Genomic DNA, 19,468 nt, shown 5'->3' with positions numbered 1-19,468 from the left:
CCTGATAAGTTAGTTTTTATTAAGGTTCATAAGTAGGCTTTAAAAATCAGTTATAAACTATTGATTAAAAAAAAACATTCTTGGTTGCGAGGTTGTGAAAACAAATCCCTCTGACTGGTTTATATTTTTCCTATTTGGAAATTATTCCTTTATAAATGCCAATAATCCATTAATGAACACTATGCCATCTGCAGTTATACATGGAGCAACTGCCAAGCTGGTTAGCTTAGCTTAGCATGAAGACTCATAACAGTGGCTCTGTCTAAAAGGAACAAAGTCCACATACCAACATCTCATTTGTTTACAAAGACCGAAGCATGATTGTGGTATTGATCTTCTCATCTCAATCTCAGCAAAAAAAGAGTATAGACATATTTTCCTAAAATATCAAGATATTAAACGACTGAAAGAACAGGTGACCTACTGAAGGATAAACACTAGCCAGAAGAAGTTTTCAAATCTGGTAACCCGATAGTTGATCTAATTAACGGTTTATAACTGACCTCTAAAGTGTTTTTAAATTATCATTATTAAATCCCCTTCATAATGACTTGAGTTGGATAGAACAGATAGAATAACAGATGTGCTCTTAGATGCATTCAGCTCGTCAACATATGGTGATCTAGGTTAGTAAGATTTCTCGCCTTTCGACACATGATGAATCCGCTTCTGCCCATTGAGTGTGCAGCGGTGTGTTAGGTTGTATAAAGAGACACTTTGACTGACGTGAGAGGGCGTTTCTTAAAGCACTAAATGGAGCTGTGCTGCATTGGTGCCCACTGTTGTGTGTAAGTCTGGCACTTGAGGCAGCTGGGGCTTTGTGTCTCAGTGGGTATCTGTATCTGAATGGGACCAATGCCATGGATGACTGATGAATGACTGTGTGTTCATTACCATCCTCGTCCCTCAGTCCCATCACAGAGACATTCACAGTCCCCCGCAGGTGTCCAAAGGCTGCACAGGCATCCGGGGTGCAGATCCGGAGAGCATGGGGGCGACTCTGCTGTCCCATCCTTCTCTGACGACAACGTTGGTCAGTGAGCGGCACAGAGAGATGTTCTGTTCAGCTGAGTGAAAGCCCTCAGGCCTCTGCTCTGCACTTTGAGGTCTGTGAAGGCCTCTTAGAGCACTGAAGCTGCTGTCAGCTGAGTTGGGGGGACAGAGCTGGAAACAGCCCAGTAAATTTTAACACATCAATGCATAGAAAGAGCCACTCACACAGAGAAGAACAACACATGCACAGAAAGCAAAATGCCGCAAGATCCAGCAGCATTTGTCTGGGAAGAGAACAGTCAGTAATATTAACTCTATATACTCTAACTCTAACTATTTTTACTTTAAATGTACACTTCCATGATGTGCTGTACCTGTAAAGTCAAGTCAACTTGTGCCGCCCACTCCTTTCATTTCAACTGCAGTGACTACAGTTGGTTACTGAACGTTGCTGAACTTTACACATCATCACACTCATGGACTTTGAAACTAATGATTATATAAGAAGTTGTTGATGTTTAAAGTTGAACATGGATTTTTACCTCCAGCTGTTTCAAACATTGAGTTAGAAATAGGACTCCTGCATATCATTTTCATAACAAGCGTCTATGTAGTGACTTATTCAAAATATGGACTCATTTAGTTTGGTGCAGCTCCGGCATTTTGAACAAACTGGAACTCATTCTCATTATTGATTTATCTGCTGATCATTTCCGTGATTCATGTTTTTGTCCAATAGATAAGAAAATAGTGAATAATGCTCATTGCAGTAATGTCCCAGAGTCCTAGATTCACTTGCCTTATCTGACAGCTTTCTGAAACTTAAAGGTATTCAGTTAACAAAGACATAAAATAAAGGAAAGTTAGAATCAGTGAATGTTTTACTTTTTTTTTGCTTAAACAAGTACTGAATTGATTATCTAAACAGTTGCTAAATTTCAACTCCATTATGAACAATGACATTTGAACTTAGATGCACATTAAAGTAAGTGGACCAAGCTGAAAATGCAGAGTCTAAGAATGTAATTTAAACCAACAACAGGAAACGACCCCAAATCACAGTGATTTAGAGGTATAAGGAAATGAATGTTGACATCCGATAGCCAGTAATTACCCGTGTTTGGAAATGCTGGCGTAAAGAAATTGCAGTTTTGACCCACAACCTGTATCTAAAATGTGAATATTCTCACTTGGCATGACCACCAGAGAAGGTGGAACTATTACAGAGTCAAGTCCATTAAAATCAATGGGACTGGAATCTAATGTTTTTCCAACCAACGCCACTGCAAATTACGCTATGTGACTTTTGTTTACAAGCACTGGTTCTCCTATAAACGAAAATTACATTTTCCCACTGTGGTTTGCACTAAAGAAAACAAACTGTAAATGAAGCAGAATAAGTGATGCTTATTTTTTGGAATCAAAGAACTGGTTGTGGTTTTGATGGACAAAAAGTGGAACCATGTAGCGGAAACATGCTGAACTTAAAACCTCTATTATTGTCATTTGTGAATTTGCTCTAAAATGTTTGTTCTCTAAGCGTTTCCACAGAGCTCCGTACACCCCTGAGACTGAGAGATAGATGTTAGCCGGCCTGTTTCAGGATAAGGTAATTGTGGCAAATCTCCAGGGAGGAAGCTGAGAGGCTTTAATGATGCAGCTGTGATGATGACATCGCTGGGAGAAAGTGCCCTGACCATTTCACACAGCTGCAGACGTCCCCCAATACAGACAACCAAAGATATTATTACGAGACTCATATTATGACAGCTGGTTACGTGAATGTAAAGAAACAAGAGCGGACACTTGTGTCGGGGGTAAAGCTCGCACTTCTTTTCAGAGGATGGAGAGTCCTTTAAATTCTTAAGTGGAGTTTCTCTTTGAAATGTTTAGCCTCTTGAAGCGCTACGTTGTGACGGGGCAGCTCTCAACGTGTCACTTTTCAGTCACATCATCTGTCTGCTGCGAGAGAGTTTATAACTGACAGTCAGCTAAGGCATAATTCATTGCTTTTGAAAGACTCCTCAAAGTTACGGATTTTATTCGATTCACAAGCTCAGCAGCCTTGAGAGTTCAGATAGCTGCAGCTTTAGACAACAATACATCCTAAATGATCCGACTTGTTCATTTCTGAGTGCATAAAAAGAACTGTAAGCCTCTAATTGACTTCCACATGAACCATGACTGCTGGTCCAAATCTGTCTGTGACCACACGTTGTGTCTTTTCACTGCTGACCCTAATTATGTGGTTCAGAGCGATGTGAAAGTTTAGATGGTTCAAGCAATTTGTGGTTTAGAGAAAGTCATGAAGCTGTGACTCAGCTTCCACACACCTGAATTACTTGCAGTGAACAATGTCAAATTACTGCAGTCACTATTTGACTTCATGTTACATGAAGATTCATCATCACAAGTGGTTTGGCTGCTGTTGAGAGGGGGGGGGGGCATTTTACTGAAATTTCCAGTAATTTAGTTCTTCTTTTCATAGTTTTTGTCACTATTTCTGTCAGTTAGGATGCCATTGTACATTAATAGTTGAGATCTGGGAACACAAATATTGACCATTGTTCCATTTTCCCCCATCTACATCATTAAAAATAAGTGTAGTAAGTAGTAAATAAGTGTAGCAAGAAACAAGTGATCAGATTATCAGACAGTTTGCTAACAAGCCAACAGATTAGCCAGATTATCTAAACCACTTTGGAGGCAAAAACAAAGTAAGCTGGAGCTGCAATAATTAGTTGATGAGTTGATGATCGAATTACCTATTAGCCAAACATTTCCTGGATTAAAACTCACAAATGTTAGAATTTGTTGCTTTTCTTGGTTTTACGTCACTGTTAAATTGATATTTTGGTTTTGGATTAGAATCCAGGATGTTTGCATTCAATATGGTGCTTTTCACCATTCTCTGATGTTTTATGACCAGATGATTAATCAATTAATCATGAAAATGATCAGCACATAAAGTAGTTGTCTTTAGTTGCAGCTCTAAAGTAAGCAAACATCTTGATAATAATTCCTCAAACAGGTACATCAAGTACACAATGTCAAAACTGAAAAGGGAGTCTGCCTGTTTACAACGGACAGTGTGAGTAATAATTTAACCGTTTGCCTTCTTATTCTCTTCATAGTAAGTTATGTGGAGGATTTGTTTAACACGTGTGCAATCATCTGACCACTTGTGTTTCTTGGCCCATCAAATATCTTTTCAGTGATTTCACCACGTTCCCAGCAATCAGCTTTGTGAATTCTTGGAGAGTACAATGTTATCAAAAGCCAAAGATTTTTCTGGAATAAAGCAGAACGTTTTCTTTTAAGTGTGTTCAGTTTATACAGGTGACTTAATCTTGTGAGGTTCTTCTCCTTCAAGTTTATGTTTTGGATGCATTGTGATGATAAACTGCTTCTGCTTGTTATGAATTTTAAATCAAATGACCATAAAATGACAGCTCAGATTATTAGAGTTGAGCAGGAGCAGCAGTGTTGATACAGCACATTTAAGAGCCAGTTATAGACATGCCTCAACTCGCCCTTCCCTATAAGAGGTCCCTGTAAAATGAATCTCCCAGCCTTTTGGGTCAAACAAAGACGGAAAACATTCCAGCTATGCAGTGGAGCACCTTGCCTCTTACACACTGAGCATGCTGGGACCAAGCCACCAGACCCAGCCCTGCTGCTGGATCTCAGCCAGTTGGCCCAGATTGGAAAAGCATGGCTAGTGCTTACACGTGCCTGAGTATGCATGCTATGTGAAAGATAAAGGTGTATTTATCACATGCTCTCTGCCTGTTGCCTGCTGTAACACAAAACGTGTGAGCCCCTCCAGAAGCTTGTAATGAATGCTTCTAGTTAGCTAATGACCATTTCAGGGTTAAACAGCAGATATTTGAAGATATGAAGCACAGTTTACAGTTTGTGGATTTCCACACTTGTCTGGCTACATCTGTGCTCTGCTTGCTATTGTATTAATTGACTCCACCCACCCCCCTCCATCCCCCTCCAATCTGTTTGTCTTGTGCACAGGTCACTGAACCAGCGAGAAAGCCAACAGACTCATTGTGCATATGCATACAGCAACACACACATGCTCAAACTCCCACAGACATTATTCCAGCATGATGGTTTTATTTGTACTGTATGGTCGGTGTCAAACTTTGTGCCTAACTGAATACGCCTCACAATTAGAGCTGAAAAATGACTTTATCCACAGAAAGTTATTTTTTTAAGTAAAAATACTAAATATTTACTATTTTCAGTGTCTCATTTGTGAGGATTTACAAGTGTTCTTTGTCTTATGTGAGTCAATTTGGGTATTTTTTAATTTTTGGACTGTTGGTCAGACAAAACGAGACATTTGACTATGTGACAAAGGTATTTTTCACCATTTTCTGATATTGTGCAGATCAAACAATTAATTGGTTTATCAGTAATGTAATTGACAGATTAATGAAATTATATTAAAAACAATGCTTTAAAACACTTGCAATTTCCAAATGAGGAAATTAAAATAGAAAAGTTGTGAAATGATGATGCAGGAAGTTCTTTATGTCATTACAGTAGAATTTGATTCAATGGATGATCTATTCATATAGGAAGTGAACTTTACACATAATGTTTCCGCTGGGGAACTTTGCACACATATGCAGCATATACCAATTTATCAGTAAACACACACTGCAGTATTTCCACATTATTGCCCATGTCACTTTAATGTGTGAGGTTTCTTTGAGGTGCTGTTTGTATTATTGTCTTTTGCTGCAGTGGCTGCTCTAAACTGACAGGCAGGCATGTGAGGAATCTGGCCCTGCTCACACCTGTCATTAAAATGCATCGTGGGTAATCTTATCCCAAGTGGACATCTCTAAGTACAGGTGTGAATGCGCCCAAAATGCATTGAGGACGCATTAAAATCCCATTGCTCAGACCATATTCGGAGGTGGTCTGGGCTATAAACAGCCACCTTTTTTAGCAGTCTGTATGCAAATATGTCCTGGCCCACATTGAAGGACCATCTTCTCCACTGATGTCCTCTGCATAAGCGGAAGTACGTGCTAATTTGTGTGCCAATGGCATCATATTAAAAGAAGCCACAACAGAAAAAATGTATTGTCATGGATGTCGTACACACAATACACGCTGTCTGAGTTCCATTTGGGCTGAAGTGTTTTGATTTAGCCTGTATGCCAAGGTCTTTGAAAACTTCTTCTTTTAAAGGAACAGCGTGTTAGATTTAGTGGCGAGGCTGCAGATTGCAACCAACTGAATACCCCTCCCCCCTCACCCCTTCCGTTCCATGTGTGTAGGAGAAAATATGGTGGCCAGGAAACTCACAAAAAACACATAAGGCCCTGTTCAGAGCCAGTGTTTGGTTTGTCCATTCTGGGCTACTGTAGAAACATGGCAGTACAACATGTCAGGCTCTGTGGAAGTGGACCCTCTCCCTATATAGATATACAGAGCTCATTCTATGGCAATGAAAACACAGCGATTCCTATTTCCAGGTGATTATATGCTCATTAAAACATACTTGTGAATATTATAGTGTATTTGTACAAAGTCTGTTCTACTAGATGCCACTAATTCTTACACACTGGTCCTTTAATTTGCAGCAGACTAGGCACAGGAATTGTATTGCTGCCTCCCACTGGTTAAAAGCTACAACACATTTGGTCCTTGCAAATGGAAATGATGGACATGTTTATTTGCATATTGTGAGATCTGATCACAAGACGCAGGTGGAAACACATTCTAATGCCGGGTGTGAACTGGGGTACTTAGAGCTGTCCACTTGTGATCGCATCACCCAAGATGCATGTTAATGCCAGGTGTGAACAGGGCCTCTGTGTCTGAGGTCTAAAAAGGAGAGCAGCTGGGAGCGCGGCAGAGAGCACGGGGAAGTGGGCGGCTAGCTGCCGAGGCACCTGTCTTCAGTGAAAGGCTCCTCTGTGGAGCAGAACAGGTGTCGGCAGAGCAGTTAAGCCCTTCAGTTCCAGCATACACACTCTGAATTATAGTCATTTATCCACAGGGGCCCCATCAATGTTAAGGTCATTGCCCAGTTGCCCTCGGCCTTTCCGCCCTTTTTTCAGCGATGAGGGCTTCCTTCCTGCCAAAACTCTTCCATCTTCCTCTCATCAGCTGGTCTGTTTACTGTGGTGGTCCTTTAACCAAACAGCTCAATGACTCTGTCAACTACACTGACTCCCTTGTGTTGTGTCTCAGGATCTCGCTCACAGCTCATTTTCAGATATGTCAACACAGCATAATAGTCTGAAGCCCCTTCGTCCTCCCTCTGAACAGGCAAACTATTGATCCCATGAAAGGAAGTCGCTCTGTCAGGTGCATGTCCAAATGCATCATTCAGTTGACTCATTCAGGATGAAGGAGCGCTTGTTTTCTAGACTTCCTCAGCTTCAAGGAAGCGTGATTGTGGTGGTGGTACACTTAAATGAAATGTAACTGTGACTCCAACCACAGATCATTTTCATTGGTTGATTAATTGATAAATCGTTTGGTCTATAAAATGTTAGATAATAGCAAAAAAACGAAAGAAAACCATCAAATATTTCCCAATTGAGAAACCGAAACCAGTAAATGTATGTATTTCTGTTTGTATACAATCAATCAAATATTAAAATTGCTGCAGATTACTTAAGAAACAATCCCTCAGTTTATTTAGCTAACTTGTTGCGGAACGTAATTGAAGAAATTAACAACTCACTCACACTGCAGCAACAGCAATGCAGATGGGTGACATCTCTATTTGTTGCTCTATCCTTTCTCTCTTTTTTGTCCCCTCCCTCTGCTCTTTTATGCACTGATTGAAAAATCTTGTCATTTATCTCATTGTTGCTCCCAGCAACAGGAGCAGGTTGGCGAATTCATGCTAGATGAACAATGCAGCTGAGGCGTTTTGAAACAAAGGAGGCAATTTGACGTCAGCATCTCGCCTTGCTGAACAAAGAAATTGAATCCACAAAGCAGAGAAGTGGACAACTGCAGGAGGCGCAGCTCAGAGCTGGCTCAGAATCAGTCATGGGAGGGCTTGTACAGTCCGGGGGCGATTCTTCTTTTGTTGATTTTGACTTCTTAATGTACTCTTAACAGATTCAGACCAACAAGAGAAACAGGGGCCACAGCATGTCTAAGATCTGATTATAGCTGCAGATAATAGAAGCAGAGAGCATTGATTGTTTATTTTTTGTGAATTAGCGCATGTCTGTGTGCTCTGTGTCTGCCAACTGCTCCCGCTGTCTCCCTCACACACACACACACCTAAAAAGCCCTCACCTTCCCTCCCAGTTACCATGGACACAAAAGCACAGGACCTAAAATTGTCATTGCCAGTGATGTGCACACCTCACAGACCTGAATCAGCTTACAGACAAATCAGGAAAAGGAGCTTTTCCGATCGCAGTTCAATGGAAATGCAAATGAGCCGGAAGCAGATTCAGGAGAGATCTTAGGTGAAAGTGAGACGTCAATTTCAGTACTTTTTGAAGGTAAGCAGCAGCTAGGAAGAAACGTTAACACAAGGATGAGAGGGAAGTTTTGCAGGTTTTCTGCCTGAGAGGAACACAAGTGACTCATGACACATCAGACTCGTGGCTGTGCTCCCTGCTGTCAGATGTGATAACAGTGAATCATGGCGATGCAGGTCACAGACTTTGACATGGGAAAATCCAAATCATTATCCTACTTCTAATCTGGGCCATCTTCAGTGACCTCAGACACTCTGGGGCAAAGTTCAAGTTGAGCACCTATTGTGCTTAACAGTATTTATAACATAACAGTAAGTGAGGTTGAGTCACTGTGTCAACACATGAAACCACTTTGCAGTTTTACTCTTAATGATTCTGTAGGATTGGAATTGCTCTCCTCCATCTTTTGCTAATTAATGGATGTGTCACTGAGGGCATTGCACATTTTTTCAAAGGTGTTCTTGTGGGATCAGACTAAAATAACTCCCTCACACAGCAAAGCTGATAATGGTTTGCCCACACCTGCTATCTCATGCACACATAGCATCAGCTGGAGAGGTGTGTGTTTTGAGTGGACTACTTATCTATGAAGGACAGGAAAGGAAAGACAGCTGGTTAATGAAAGCAGAGTTGTTTTTATGGTGTTTCCAACACTTTGATAAAGTGCCCATTCAGAGCAGCAACATCATAACAGCACTGACCTGCTAAGAAGGAACAATGGCGGATGATCCTTTTCTCCAGAGTTACATACAGAGCAGACACAAACACAACCTTTTCTGTGGGAATGAAACTGGATTATTTAGTCTAAGCTTCCAGAACCTAAAGCAAGAATGTATACATATTAAATGTATTTTTATGTCAATTGTAGGCATGATTCTGCATGTCACGTTTGCAGATTTTGGTGTTTCATTCCCTTTTACGGTGTTCAGGGTTAACAGGTGCATGTTAATTAAAGGATTTGTTGGCCATAAGATGTTACTGGTCGGAGGGATTATCTGCACTGCCCATCTGCTTCTGCTGCTCAGAGAGAAGGAGAGAGATGTAGAAATGGTGAAATAATCTGCTCAGTTTGCTTACGAAACCCGACATGTTATTGTTAAGTTTCAGTGTGGCTGCAGGATGCTGCAGATGTTGTGTAGTTTTCCCTACCAGCTTGTTTACAGCTCGCTTTTGCTCTTTATATTTTCAAAGGAGTGACAGTCACACGACAATAAGAGAATAGTTTTAATTGAAGGGTGATGAGAGCTGTGCTTCTCTATCCCCAGGGAGTTTGGATTTGCGCGCATTAAAAACAACAGTCTTCTTTGTCTGCTATGGTCCTTGGCATTGAAGTACTCTGCTTAGGAGTTGCTATAAAATGTGATTTATAATGCCAGCATCCAAAGCAGTAGCACGTCCTTCCCTCTTCTGGTGCCATGAGCTCATGTGTCTATAGGTACTGCACCCCCCCGAGTGAGCGACATCATGAAACTTTACCTCATAAGTGGCCTCTGATTGATGTCTTGCCTCTGGTGGCCAAGTATGGAGTAAATTCACTTTAAAGAGAAACTGTCCCTCTTGGCTTCTAGGTGAAACAGATCTTGGCGGTTTTGGATCTCGTAAAACAAAGCCCACGGAGAGCAAAAAGTTGTTACGCAGGAATAATGTGCCGTTAGGCCAGCTAACAAGCCACTGGCATATTCCTCTTCATTCTTCCACGGGAGCTAAGACCATCTGTTGAAATTGACACTCAATTCACTCTGAAATCCACACCGCTTGATACAGGCAATGGATAGTGAATTATCCTACTATATGATGACCTCATACATGGCATCTTAATTGGTTAAAGAAGCGTCAAACCTCTGGATGGAAAATCCTTTTCTTTTCTTTTTTTTACATCTTAATGGCTTTTTATACCAAGCACCTTGTGGGATTTTGTGTCAGGATTGATTTTTTTTTCTTTATTACTGTGAGGGAGGAGAGCAGAAACACTCCACTAAAAACTGTCTTCATATTACAAGATAGCATCTTTGAAAGGAACTCACTGCCATTCAGATCTTGAGTGAATTTGTGTAAAAGACTGATTCATCTGCTATATATCCTAACTAATCAGAGAAAGTGCATTTTAAAGGAAAATGCTTTATGCAATGATGATATGATAAATACTTATCTCTGGATTTACAGGATGTGAAGCTCCTTATCAACCATCTGTCAGATATTCTGAAGAAAAACATTAGCTCAGTTATGACTTTGTAATAAGAAACCTAAAGGAATAGTTTTGAGAAATATACTTATTTGCTTTCTTTCAGTGAGTTAGGTGAGAAGATTGATACCACTTTTATAACTATGAAGTTACAGTCTGCAGTCAACTAGCTTAGCTTAGCACAAAGACTGGAGATGGGGGGGGGGGCAGCCAACCTGCTTTAATTTTTAAATGACAGCACGTTCAGATAAAAATAATATGGTTATGAAAATCAGTGGCAAGGAACACCTGCATAACTTTATGCTTTCCTGTATTATTGTAGAAGTCACACAGCGATTCAACATACATAACATCCATTTTCTCCTGTTTTGATAGACAGCTCATACAATAGCCTGAAGTGTACTGCTGCTTAAACACTTAATCTGTATTAGTGCTGCAATTTCATGCTGTGCTTCTTGATGATGGTGACTCAAATTGCTGATTCATTAATGCCATTTGAAGGAAAAATTAGGCGACTGTGTCTACTACTGCTTTTCCAAGACCATATGCATACAGTTGGCAGGCAGCTCTCCATTTAATAGACCAGGCAATGTCTTGGCAATCTCAGCATCCCTCCGTCCAGTGCAGAAATTCCACAGGATTAGTGTGGCAGCACCGCAGCTCCTCGAGGCCAGCCACCGTCGCTGCAAAGCACCCTTTTGAGCAGAAATCTGCCCTATGAAGCCAAGCTAAAAATAGATCAGCCATCTGTGATTAAAACAGCTAAAATTCACACGTGCCTGGAGGAACAAAAATGGCACGTAACTACTTCCATTTGGGCTAAGTTGTGAGATAACAGTCGATCACTCTCTTGTTCTTAGCAGCTTGTGAGTCTTTGCAAATGAGTGACAGTTGGTAGTAAAATAGAGAGTGGGGCGTTTCACACCCACAGCAACCTTGACAGCAGCTTTTAGCACTTTTTCACTGAGCAGTAGGTCCTTTTCACATGTGCGACATGTTAAAGCTCAGGACTTTCATTGATCTCCAGGCACAGTCCTCCACCCAACCTGCCCCTCCACAGAACCGCCCTTCAACCAGATCAAAAGTAAAGCATCCCCTTTCAAGCCCTCCTTTCCTTTCATGTACGCAATGCAGGCCCTCGTGCATGTGGGTACTCTGCCTCGCTGCGTGGGTGAGGGTGACTGCACTCATGCATGCATGAGCTCAGCTCTTGGTACAATTGATGGGACAGATTCCCCCCCCCCCCCCCAACCCTGTGCCCAGATCAGCAGCAGTTAATGAAAGTGGATTGATTTTCCCGTACCTCCTGCATACAGCGTATAATCTGGGGGATGAAATCGACCAGGAAAATAAAAGATCCTACAGCATTCTATTACATTTGCTGTTTTATTTATTTGATTGCCTGCCAAGCACAGTAGAAAACAATCTGTGTAGGTATGGAAATACATAACTGAGACTGCAATCCATATCACTTAAACCAGCAACCAGTGACAGGATGTTAAAGGAATAGTTTAACATTTAGGAAGTATACTTAGACTTAGCGTTAGATAAGAAGATTCATACCACTCTCACATCCTGGGGGGGGGGGGGGGGGGGGGGGGGGGGCGCGATGGTTCCGTCTGACCGGGAGGGGGCTCTTGTCAAAAGTAGGCTATAAGACAGCCACGTGTAAACGCAACTAGCCTTGACAATAAAATGTTACGCCTGATTTTTTATTTTTTTTTGGAAGACGTTAGTTAAGGCAGCAGGCATTATGCGGCCGCCTAAGCTGTAAAGTGCTGTGGGAAACCCTGGATTTTGTACAGATGAAACAAATGAGATATAACATGTTGATTAGTGAGGTTTACAGGTTTTTGTAGGCAGATTTTGATACCCTTGCAAAGAGCCAGGCTAGCTCATTTTCCCCTGTTTTCAGTCTTTATGCTAAGCTAAGCTAACCAACCTTTGGTGGTAAGTTCATATGTACTATGCACACTTCTCATTTAACTCCTAGTAAGAATGCAAGTTACCGTATTTCCCAAGATTTCAAACTGTTCCTCTGGACTCATCGTATCACAGGTGCGACTTCAGAGGAAGTCATTAAAAACCTGAGTTTATGACGGCTGTAAATTCATGAAGTCAACAGAAACAAATTGTCGGTAAAAAGAGCGGGATTAGCATTTCATTGGTTATAACCCTCCCCTCTCCAAAACAGACTCCATGTCAAAGCCTGATCACTCTGATGGAAGGAGACAGTGCGAGGGATTATAAATACTTGTAAGACGCTGTGTCCCCTCCTCACACACTTAAGGATGGATTATGGTATCTCACAGGCTTGCGTTCAGCTTGCAGATGGCTGCTCCTCCTCCCTCTGACCCTCCTTACATCTTTTCATCCATCCTTCCTTCCTTCCTCCTCCTCTCGCTCCGTTTCGGCAGCCGGCTTGTCCTCAGCTATCATAGCAGTGTGTCTAAGCTGCACCTCTGGCGATTCGATGAGTCATTGTCTAATTGCTCACAATTTCAAAGCAACTGTCTGATTTTGCCTCTCAAGCTTCTCAGAGCCACTTTTATAATCATGCAAGTAAATATTTCCATTCAGGAAATGTAGGTCTGCTTACAAGAAATACAAATATAAAAGTGCAATAACTGTACTCTCTTTCATGTAATAAAAGCTACATATCCTTACTTTGTTACGGTAACCTTATCAGTATTGGGGAAATTCAAGGATTACACACCTGGTTACCGCAAATGATGTTGATGCAAGGTCCTCTAGTAACTCTATCAACAGCTTTCCAGGGTTTGTAATTTGCCTTATCATTATAGAAAATAGAAAAGACCTGCTCTAAATACAATTTGTTGTGTTAACATATAAAAAAGCTCAATCAGAGCCCTTAAACAACAGGCAGTACTAATATAACTCTTTATCTGCTGGCTGTGGGACTGCAGAGCTGACATTTAAGAAATACAAACTGAGATTCTGCTAACCTTTGAACACTTCTACAACCATGTGAACTCACATACACAGATGGCTTGTGCTCACAAATGCCAGCACAGTGAGGTGAACTGCAAGGAGAAATGAATATCATTACATAAGTGATGACGGCATGAGGAAAGGCTGGCCTCAGGTGTCCTCACAGTTGGGATCTACAGTGTTTGTGTGGTCCTGAAATCATCTCTGTGTAGGAACGTTTCAGAAGAGCAGAAACAATATCCCAGTAGCATAAAGACCTACTTTCTTTTGTTCTCATTTTGTAGGTAGTTCAGTGTAGTGTGTAGTGAAACCATCCTTTTTAATGATTTTTCTGTCTTGGTTCACATTTGGTCCCAGTGAATGTGTTACATGGGGTGCTGGAGATGAAGCCAGGGAAACAGGCCAGACATCCACCCCCACACACACATTCACTCACTCACTCTCTCGTAGTAGTGCCTTTCTTCCACTTGCATCATTTTTTTCCCTCTTTGGCAAAGCAACAAAACAAAAAAATAGTATTCTTCTGGATAAGAAAGCATAAAATATAGATTTTAAACTACACCTAAAAGTTTAGCTGTGCTTGATTTATTTGAATGTGTATAATCACCATTGGAAGTGGTTTGATTTTCCGCCTGTCTTTTTAGGGTTGTCAGACACTGAGTCAGAAGTAATTTATTTCTGTCTTGTTGATGACCATGACCTGCAGACTGTCAGCCATTGTTACTTTGTATGTAACAGCTGCCAGTGGCTGTTAGTGACCAGCAGAGGAAGTCAGATGCGATTTTACAGTGCAGGTGTCATATTCTTGACAGGCGTGTTACTACTAAACTCCACAAACTTCCTGAAATCAATCAAAAACCTCTCTGCAAAAATAGATTAATGGAGAGAATATGTCCTATTCACACCGGACTAAAATTAAAATGTCATTTAAGAATGTATTCTCGTCTTTTCTGCTTTTTAAAGCATTCATATGAAGTGTTTCACCCAAATTTATAGACTTTCTATTGGCTCCTTTGCCAAAAATGGCTAGCCGCAAATTACTGAAACAGTAAATCCACTGGACTAATATTCATTGGATGGCTTATACGTTTGGCGTAATATGGTCAGTAATTAATGGCAGAATTTGTACTTTATGAGTTTAGGACAGAGCAGATTGGAACACGATTAAGCACACAGACAACCTCTGTAAATTCAATAAAATTACAGGAGAACAGTACGTAATACTCGTCCTATAAAATAAGCAAAACCTTTTAGTCTCTCCTCAAGCAGGACTTGTATATAATCTCTTTTTAGAGGGCTGGTTGTTGAAGTTACCCAAAATCGGTGGATGAAGATTGAGATTTATATTTAGAATTTTTTAACCAACAGATGTTACCAATAACAACCAATTTCAAGTTTGGATTGCTGAAAATAGTTATATTATTTAAGTCCTTACACTTTGGATAATTATATTTGCCTACTGTATGGTCACCTAACATACCCTGTGGTAACGCATTGGCATATATTAGACTAAGTTACATTTTAAAAACACCAAGCTATTCTTGGTTTTACCGTCAGACATAAAGAGAGATGGCCAAGCTCCATGTCAAACAAAATCTTGAATCATTGTGCAATAAGATGTCTTGGCTTGTTTGTACTTATTAGCATTACCTTCTTTTTAGACGTGCTGGATGAGACTGTCAACACAAATGTCAGATGGCCTAAGCACAATATAATCTCTAGCAAACTACAGGTTTGGAAAGCTTATCCTGTAGGTATTAAAATCCCACACAAGGAGCTGTCATAGCATCATTGTGTGTGGTTGTTCCTGTGAAGGAGCAGTCGATCCACCTGTGGGCTGGCGTGTCATCATCACATTGTGAAAGTAGGCGCTGCTCCTCCCTTTTCAGACAAATGAGAGGGCTGCAGAGAGCTCGGCTGAAAGCCAAATCAGCCGTGGGCGAAAGGAGCTCTGCCTTAACGGTGTATCAGGTTCCGCAGGTGGAAACAGCACCCTGCTTCAGCCTTGTCACTCGACCTCATTTAGGGGCCGCTTTAGTCAGTGCTGACTGCTCACATGAGGACGTTAATCCAGCTAGTTGTGAGGATGAGAGGTAGAGCATCTGCAGGCCACATACCGTCTGCAATTTCTATAGTCCAACTAAATAACTTGTGCCGCAACGCAAGACACAAAGGAAATAGAGGAGCGACTCACAGGCGACTCTTCTATTTTCATTTGGAAGAATTAAAAACAAATTGTGGATTGTGGTGAGACAGCCTGAGAGACGTCTTGGAAAATATAACAAATAAACTATTAAATCCTCGGAAAAGCATTTAGCTTTCTCTTTGTGAACTTTCCAAAAAGAAAGTGGCAGTAGCTGTCCAAAGTCGCAGTTTGATTGATGTCCATCTGCACATGTCATGTATCATTTCAACATGAATGTCTTCTGTACTAATTGCCAGTTTGTGCTTCATAGACTTCTACATTTAGTATACTATGCATATTAGGAATTTATACAATATGGTGGGGAAAAGATTATTTTTTTCTTGCCAACTTTGACTCTTAAATGTGTACATTTGAGCATCTCATATATCCTCTTTGCATTGAATAATTATTTAGATCTGTGTAGTATTATAATTCAAGCATAAGAGCATCATGAAGCCTAGTTTCTCATATACATTTGATAAAATTGATGAAAATATGGCAGAGACTGCTTAAATTAAGCTATGGCCAGTTTTGCTGTTTTTTTGTCTTGTGGTGTTTTTTAATATTTTTGAAGGCAAATGATCAAATTAGATATTCCCAGAAAAGCTACAGTTTTGTGTGACATTAGAAAAAAATCTGCTCATAAAACATAGACTTAACTTTATTATAGCTCAGAAAAGTGGGACTGGAAGAAGGAAGTCATGACTACACAGTCCTGTACACACAAATTCAAAACCAGATGGATTTACAGGATTATAGGAACTTATAGGAATCTGAGATAAAACAAAATTCCTGTTTTCTCCCAACTTCCTACAAGGAGACGCAGGGAATCTGGTTTCCGCTGTGAGAGCGAAAGGCTGTGCAGAGGGCACTAGAGGAATTTAAGGTTTTGTTTGTATATATAAAAGTTAATCCTAGTTATGACTTGAAAAGATGAAAAGGGTTTAGCACAAGGATGAACATAAAAGCTTGTAGTGAAGTCCAGCCGGAGATAATTCGAGGCTCCCGATGCTATCTGAGCAGATGAGACAATAACTTGTGTGACAGAGGTCTGTTTAGAGTGTTAATGTGTCACAGACGTGCACTCTCCAACGCCCTCATGCTTTTGATTTAGTTTGTTTAGTGTGTCCCAACAGCCCTGCCCGCTACACTGGCAAACATAAGGAGGTTTGTTTAGGAGTCCCTCTATTAGTCAATAAAGAGAAGCTTTCAAGGTTACTCTGCAGTCAGAAGAGCTAGTTTGTGAGGAGGCGGGCTGTCACTAACTTGTCCTCTCTGTGTGGCCTGCAGGCCGGTCACTGTCGTTTGAAACCCCCCCCCCCCCCCCCCCCCCCCCCTTCTACGCCGGTGAGATCAAACCTGAGGGATTTGTACCTCTCACCGTCTGCCTGTCAGGGGCCATGCGCACAGTGACGAAGCATGTTGTGACGGCTGTCCTTGTGGTATCAGCTGGATGAATGGATGGTTATTTAATCTGCACCTGAAAAGAAGATTTGAGGTCAGGGAGGAGAGGGGGCAATTAGGGGAGAGAGGGATTTAGGGTGCAAGGCAGTGATGGGTGTACTTGTGGGTGCATATCACCTACAGAGGGTTAGAGTTTTTTCAGTGAATTTTGGTATAATTTAAACATGTTGATCTGAACAGAACAGCTGCAGAGCCGCGCCTGCTCTCACGGCATGAGCAGACAAGAAGTAGGCACTGAAATTTTAATGAGGTGATTGTATTATACTGAAAGCTGTTTGGTCATAAGCGTCTCCCCTGTGGCATCCAAACACAATGCTGGAACACTTGTTTATCTGTCTCTCACCCTGGATGTTCATTGACTAGGGCGTGAACTGTGGTCACAGAGCTGTGGAAGACAAACATTTGTGTGAACCTTGTCTTAAAGGAGGCCAGGTGTTAGTTCCCATTCACAAGGGCTTTGTGTGTCAGTGATATTTATTCTTCAATAACTGCAACAGGGGTGCAGCTAAAAACTAATGGCTTTATTGATGAATTTTTCTATATTTTTTACGAGTTGTCAATCAATTTAGTCCATGAAATGTCACGAAATAGTGAAAAATGCCCATCAGAGCCCAAGGTGATGTATTCAAATAGCTTGTTTTGTGATACTCAGATTTTTTGTCATGTTGCCCTCAACTAGCCAGAGAAATTGTAAGTCAGAGAGGATATATGGAGTAGAACTGGAGCTGTGTTACACATCGGCCCTACCTTTCTCTGCTAATACGCTGTCACAAAGCGGCAGTGAGTTTGACTCACAAGCAGGCGACAGAGCCGAGCGATATATTATCAGCAGTGGGCCCAAACACATGAATGTGTGGCTGCGGGTCCTTCTCTGCGACCAGGGGAGGAATTATACTGACAGTCCGTGACTGGGCTCTTTTCGCCTGTCTGCCTCTCTGTGTGTCAGATATGGGGCCCAAGCTGGATGGGGCCTCTGGCTGTACCCTGCCTGCGCCTACATCTCCCATGTCCAGAGCTGAGACCCTGTCGCTTCCCATTTTCTCTTGCTGTGTGGTTGTGGGACAGTCAGCGCTCTCTATCCTCTGACTTCTCCCGCCACAGCATGACATGATTTCTTGGCGATGGTGATGAGCACTGTAAATGATTTCACACTGCACATGAGATGCTGACTGGGCTTTTCTACCCTCTAATCGATTGACCCTCTTTTACAGCCCGTTGTGGCTTGTTAATTGGTCTCCAGCTCCCTGCTGACACAGTGACCCTAATGGAGGAGAATTACTGTTGTCTCGTCATGCATTAACCTCCCTCCTCCACCCCTCTTCATCTCCCGCCCTCTCCATCCTAACCTCTGCTCCCATCCCCCCCTTCAGCACACTCCCTGGCTTTATAGCAGCTGGGTAGACGAAGCGCACATGCACTCCCGCCCTGTCACATGTCCCTGTGCCTCTGGGAGCTGCAGTCAGGTGACACTGCAGCCAACCAAATTAAAGCACCAAGAGGCAAACAGTTTCTGTTTGCACACTGTTGTTGTCCCTTAATTAGTTTAAACATAATTTAGGCATGGTAGAAGTCATGAGAGGTTTCTTTGCACAGGAGGTCAGATCAAGCTTCAGGGCTCGTGCCTCATGAACAAAACATGTTTCTGTAGCTTCTGTAGATTTTACGTGAACAAACAAATCTTTTAAAAATACACTTAACCTTTAGTCTTTGAGCTAGACCTGAAAATGAAGACAGTCTCTTATTCAGAAGTGCAGGGGGGCTCGATCGCAACACCGCTGGCATCTCAAGAGATCAGCCACCGAAAAGCCTCAGGCATGAAGGCGTGGTTTATGTTTCTTTACCCTCCAACACAATCCTGTTCATATGTGCACAAGTGCAGAAATTAAACACTCAATCTGAACTGTGAGAGAAGAAGTAAAAGAAGTCCTCAATCATCCCTTTTTTGTGTAGTAGATAAACATATCAGGCTCCAATTTGTAATTTTGTCCTCTGTTGTAATAAAAATCTGTGCAGACGTATCCTCTGAGGGGGGGCCAAAATGAAAGAACCAATGTCATTAGAGCCAGTGGCACAAAGATCTGACTTTGTTGTGCAGTGTGTGTATATGTGAGTGTTTGTCTGTATGTTACAAAGTGTGATGAGTCAGAGGACTACTCAGATTAAGAATGCATTTGAAGAGACAGAATAAAACTGAGGGCAATGCTGCAC

At 41.5% G+C, this 19,468-nt stretch overlaps 1 protein-coding gene across 1 annotated transcript in view; it reads left to right on the top strand.

Moving 5' to 3' along the window:
• The window catches only part of traf4a (tnf receptor-associated factor 4a), a 34,290-nt gene that overhangs the window by 4,942 nt on the left and 9,880 nt on the right, over positions 1-19,468 (top strand). The window lies entirely within an intron of this gene.

This window comes from Scomber scombrus, chromosome 5 (assembly GCF_963691925.1).
Source record: "Scomber scombrus chromosome 5, fScoSco1.1, whole genome shotgun sequence".
Lineage (NCBI taxonomy): Eukaryota > Metazoa > Chordata > Actinopteri > Scombriformes > Scombridae > Scomber > Scomber scombrus.
Note: the sequence above shows the minus strand (reverse complement) of the source record. Positions and strands in the feature narration are given on the sequence as shown.